Here is a 6,087-nt window from a genome sequence, read left to right as displayed (position 1 = left end):
AAACACAAGGCCAAATAAGTGGCCTAGTTATAGTTTTGACTTAAATCGACTTAAAAATCTATGGCAAGACATGAAAACACTGTCTAGCAATGATCAGCAATCAACTTGATAGAGCTTGAAGAATGTTTGAAAGAATAATGGGCAAATACTGTACAATCCAGGTGTGCAAAGCTCATAGAGACTTACCCAAAAAGACTCACATCTCTAATCTCCGCCAAAGGTGCTTCTACTGTCACGCCTGCTACTGCGCTCCCCCCCTGACGCTCGAGGGCGCCAGGCTCCACAGCATTACGCATTCCTGCCACCATCATTACGCACACCTGCCTTCCCCGACATGCGCATCAGCGATTATTGGACTGACCTGAACTCACCTGGACTCAATCACCTCTGTCATTACCTCCCTTATATCTGTCTGTTCCCCCACTCTGTTTCCCGCTTCAGCATTGATTGTATATGTCCTTGTATACCCGTGTGTTGGCACTGTTCCTGTCTTGTTTCATGTCTGTTCCTGATTAAATGTTTGGTGGTGACGTCTGGTCCGGGGGCCGCCACTGATGGAACCGGGGGTGCCTAGGGCCAACTCGTCGGGCTGTCACTCCCTAGCTGGCTCGAGAGCTTTCTTGCCCCGGTTGGCTCGGAAGGTGCCCATCCCACATCAGGCCTCAGCCGGATCGTCAGGTTTTTATGCCCAGCTGGCTCGTCAGGCTACCACGCCTCCGCCGGACCATTGGGCTCACACACCTCAGCGGTATCGACAGGCCTTCATGCCTCTGCCGGATCGTCAGGCTCCTATGCCTTTGCCGGTTCATCGGGATTTCACGCCCAGCCGGCTTGTCCAGCGCCTGTGCCTCGGCCAGCCCGTCAGGCTCGCTCAGGTGGGGTGGGGGGTGGGGGGGTACTGTCACGCCTGCTCCCGCTCTTCTCCCATGGCGCTCGAGGGCACCAGGCTCCCCAACATTACACACTCCTGACACCATCATTACGCACACCTGCCTTTCCCCGTACCTGCCAGATAATTGCATGTTCAGATAGTAATTACATAATAGTTACCTCATAATTACCCATTCTTTATATAGACCTCATTAGATGAAGTATCATTGTTTAAAAGCTTTAGTTATAGTTAGAGCTTTAGTTAGTTAAAGTTCATTATGTCCCATTCGTCACGCAATGTTGTATTTATTACCTTTGAACTGTATCATCTGTTCTCTGAATTAATAAAGAACATAATTACACGGCCTCTGGCTAGCAGGGCTCCTGCAGTAGCCTGTTTCCTCACCGGTCACCTGCCCGCCAGCCTCCATCCTCTTAATCTGATTATTGACACATCTGCTTTGAGGGCAATTAGCCTGATCAGAACATGCAGAGGGATCAAATTTATGCCAGTCAGAGTGTGGGTCTTTAGGCTGCCAAAGGCTTTTCAGAGATTACTGCACTCATACACAGCGCCTCATGGCTCATCAGACCCCTGCTGTTCCAGCATGCTTGCTGTTGCGATCTCATCTCCCCGCTGCTGGGGATTAGGGCCTAATCCCTAGGATGATTTTATCTATCAAACCGAGGATCGCTGTTCTGCCGGCGTCACCGGCTACCGTCCCTCTAATGAGGACACCCACAGTGCACGGCTGAGAGAGCAGGGGGCCAGAGTGGACCCCTGAAACATCATCATTTAGGTGTGTGTGTGTCTGTGTGGGTGTATGTCTGCCCATATATCTCTCTCTGTAGGTATATGGAGCTGCCATCCAGTTCTGTGAGCCATACCGAGTGGATTTCTGAGTGTGTATGAGTCTGTTTGTTTGTGTTTGGTGGATGGGCAGAACGGTGGAGATTGCATAATCTGTTTTCGACCCTCTCTCTCCCTCTCTCTCTACTGCACCTGCTGTCTCGATCTCTGAATGCTTGGCTATGAAAAGTCAAATGAGTCCTGAGGTGCTGAACTGTTGCACCCTCTATAACCACTGTGATTATTATTTGACCCTTCTGGTCATCTATGAATGTTTGAACATCTTGAAGAACGATCTGGCCTTAATGGTCATGTACTCTTATAATCTCCACCCGGCACAGCCAGAAGAGGGCTGGCCACCCAGCAGAGCCTGGTTCCTCTCAAGGTTTCTTCCTAGGTTCCTGCCTTTCTCTTCAGGGTTTTAGGCTGGGTTTCTGCATAAGCACTTTGTGACATCTGCTGATGTAAAAAGGGCATTATAAATACATTTGATTGATTGATTGATAATGGTCAGACAGAATGAAAAGGAGAGATATTGTGAGGCATATAATCTATTCAACTGTGTGTTATTTGCATAGCTCTTTTCCTTTGTCACAAAATACTGACATGAAACTTACAGTATATGTGTGATTAGTCTTATGTTTCCTATACTAACCCCCCGGACACATGGAGGGAACAATAAGCTGTGCCTGGGTCACTGTCTGTCTTCCCCACTCTCACTTCTCATCTCTCCCACTAATGTCTCCACTCCCCAGCTCAGCCTGTCAGCCATGAGAATTTATAAAAATTGTTTGCTTGTTTTAGCATTTCCCCAGGCATTCACAACCTAATGAGCCTTCTCAAAGACAAAGTGGGTGTGGGCACAATTTCCCCTGCAACACTTTGTTTGTAAAACTGCACCTTGTACATGCATAGACCACTATACTAAACAAAAGTATAAACATAACATGTAAAGTGTTGGTCCAATGTTTCATGACCTGAAATAAAAGATCCCAGAAATGTTCCATATGCACAAAAAACTTATTTCTCTAAATTGTTGTGCAGAAATGTGTTTACATCCCTGTTAGTTAGCAATTCTCCTTTGCCAAGATAATTCATCCACTGACAGGTGTGGCATATCAAGAAGCTGATTAAACAGCATGATCATTACACAGGTGCACCTTGTGCTGGGGAAAATAAAAGGCCACTAAGGTGTGCAGTTTTGTCAACAACACAATACCACAGATCTCTCAAGTTTTGCGGGAGTGTGCAATTGGCATGCTGACTGCAGGAATGTCCGCCAGAGCTGTTGCCAGATAATTGAATGTTCATTTCTCTACCATAAGCCACCTCCAATGCCATCTTAGAGAATTTGTCAGCACGTCCAACCAGCCTGACAACCGCAGATCACGTGTAACCCCGCCAGCCCAGGACCTCCATATCCGTCTTCTTCACCTGCGGGATCGTGTAGAGACCAGCCCCCCGGACAGCTGATGAAACTGTGGGTTTGCACATCCAAAGAATTTCTGCACAAACTGTCAGAAATTGTCTCAGGAAGCTCATCTGCGTGCAGTTCAGTGTCGTAACCGACTTCAGTGGGCAAATGCTCACGCTGGAGAAGTGTGCTCTTCATCGATAAATCCCAGTTTCAACTGTACCAAGCAGATCGCAGACAGCGTGCATGGCGCAGTGTTGGCGAGCGGTTTGCTGATGTCAATGTTGTGAACAGAGTGCACCATTGTGCGGTGGGTTTATGGTATGAGCAGGCATAAGCTACGGGCAGTGAACACAATTGCATTTTATAGATGGCAATTTGAATGCACAGAGATACCGTGACGAGATCCTGAGGCCCATTGTCCTGCCATTCATCCGCCCCCATCACCTCATGTTTCAGCATGATAATGCACTGCCCCATGTCGCAAGGATCTGTACACAATTTCTGGAAGCTGAAAATGTCCCAGTTCTTCCAATACCTGCATACTTACCAGACATGTCACCACCCATTGAGCATGTTAGGGATGCTCTGGATCGACATGTGTTCCAGTTCCCGCCGATACTCAATAACTTCGCACAGCCAATGAAGGGGAATAGAATAACATTCCGCAGGCCACAATCAACAGCCTGATCAACTCTATCCGAAGGAGATGTGTCGCGCTGAATGGGGCAAATGGTGGTCACACCAGATACTGACTGGTTTTCTGATCAACACCCTACCTTTTCTTAAGGTATCTGTGACCAACAGATGCATATCTGTATTCCCAGTTATGTGAAATCCATAGATTAGGGTCTAATTAATTTATTTCAATTGACTGATTTCCTTATCTGAACTGTAACTCAGTAAAATCTTTGAAATTGTTGCATGTTGCATTTATATTTTTGTCCTTGGTGAGTGAGGATGCGACGCTTGCATGATGCTGATGTACTGTTGATTGGGTGAGCTGATCTCAAGGTGTACTGTACATCACAATGAGTGTCTGGATTGTATTTTGTACTTTTAGGTGTATGATAGCAACATGATGAGGTGTGTGTGTGGTTGGCTAGATGACTGTAGCACATGTACGTAGGCTAAGCTATCCATAATATAGGTTTCTGTGAATAAAACATTGTTAGGCTATTGACTTCTTGCTGTTGGTGATGATCATGCAATGTTTCCTGGATCTGCCTGCCAGGTACAGTAGATGATGGTTTTCGTGTTCTTTCTGTTCTGTTAGGGAGCAGTGCTGATGTTGATACACTGACAAGTGACTAAACTAACTGTATAACCCATGTTGACTGTAATAAAGACAAGTCCTAAAACATAGGTGGTAAGACATGATGAAACCCTTTACCAGAATTCACCTCACTGACCATTCCTTTAGAATGATTTGATGATCATAGGCTACCTTATACTCCTGCTAAATATGTTACATTTTATATGAGCTTACCTATACCTATAGGTCTATATCAGATTAATGCCTAGTATTATCAGACTAAGGACCTTATTTCCCACTGAGACCATAATCCACCGCTGCATAAAAACATTATTGGGATCGAAATGATCCGCGCTCCCCAGTGGGAGTTTTGAAGAGTATCAAAGCAGCAGAACCGCTTGCTGGCTACGGGATGGAAAAGGTTAGCTTGGCGCCGGAGTTTGTCAGTCGATTTAACTCTATTGCCCGCAGAACAAGACTACCATAGGCAGTGCTGCACTGAAAACCAAACACTACATCAGGATAGCCTACATTTGTTTTTTTGCTGGGGCTGTATAGTACGAGAGGGTCCATCGAATCTATCGTATGGTATTATCGTAGCAATTAGCAGTAAAGGGAAAGGCAAAATGTGGTACTCAAAGTTAGGCTTTGTGAGGTGACTTAACTGGTAAGGGAAAGGCACTTAGGCTACACACGACACTCACCTACTCTTCGCAAACTTGGGGTAAGCTATACCCTACCCGTGCTCATCTGTGGAGCGCGCGCATCGCAACGCCTCTGCAGTACGGATCTTGTAACGGGACACTCCGCTTGTATCATTTTCTCTCTTCGTATTTTGAAGACTTTTTAATCGCGTTTACAGGTTGGGACACTGTGGATCCCGTGGATACAACATGTAGCATCTGGTATTTTTCGGTGAGAGTGACTGATGTTGAATGTTCAAACGGACTGAGAACTAGAGAGCTGTTCTCTTCACTAATATGGTACGTGACAAGTTTATTTAGTCTTCATTCTTATTATTCAACGTTCACTGTCAAATAATGTAGGCCTATTTGTCATGGTCATTGCGCTTATTGGAGTTTAATGTCAACTACAAATCTGATCATATCTTGGAAATAATAAAATGATTATGATAGAATAGCAAGTAGCTTAGATGTTATATAAAGTACAATCATCTTTACACTCCTCGTTTGATAAATTGGAATAACCAAAACAGCTGTTTGATCTGTTTAAAAATAAATAACCAATAGTCTATATGATATATAGTGAGAGCAGCCTCCGCTGTTTAAAATGATGTAGCCTACAGTATTCTACAGTGACAGCCAATGCTTTAGTGGGACGTTCAAGACAATAAGACAAGGCATTCAACACATACCGATAAGCTTTATAATAAAACATTAAAAGACGATTAGGCTATGGGTTCCATAAAATAGGCTACTTGTTATAATAGTCTGTAATAGCCTATTATTGTCGACATGTAGCTTTGTAACTTGAAGTAGAAATTCCTTTACTTTTTAAAGATGACTTCTATGCAGAATCACCCGTGTGTGTGTGTGTGTGTGTGTGTGTGTGTGTGTGTGTGTGTGTGTGTGTGTGTGTGTGTGTGTGTGTGTGTGTGTATCGCACACCTCCGCAGCCCCCGCAAGGCGGGTGGGCCCCCAGCGCCTGTCATCGTTGTACTTTTTTTTTTACATAGTT

This window comes from Salvelinus namaycush, chromosome 21 (genome assembly GCF_016432855.1).
Source record: "Salvelinus namaycush isolate Seneca chromosome 21, SaNama_1.0, whole genome shotgun sequence".
Lineage (NCBI taxonomy): Eukaryota > Metazoa > Chordata > Actinopteri > Salmoniformes > Salmonidae > Salvelinus > Salvelinus namaycush.
Note: the sequence above shows the minus strand (reverse complement) of the source record.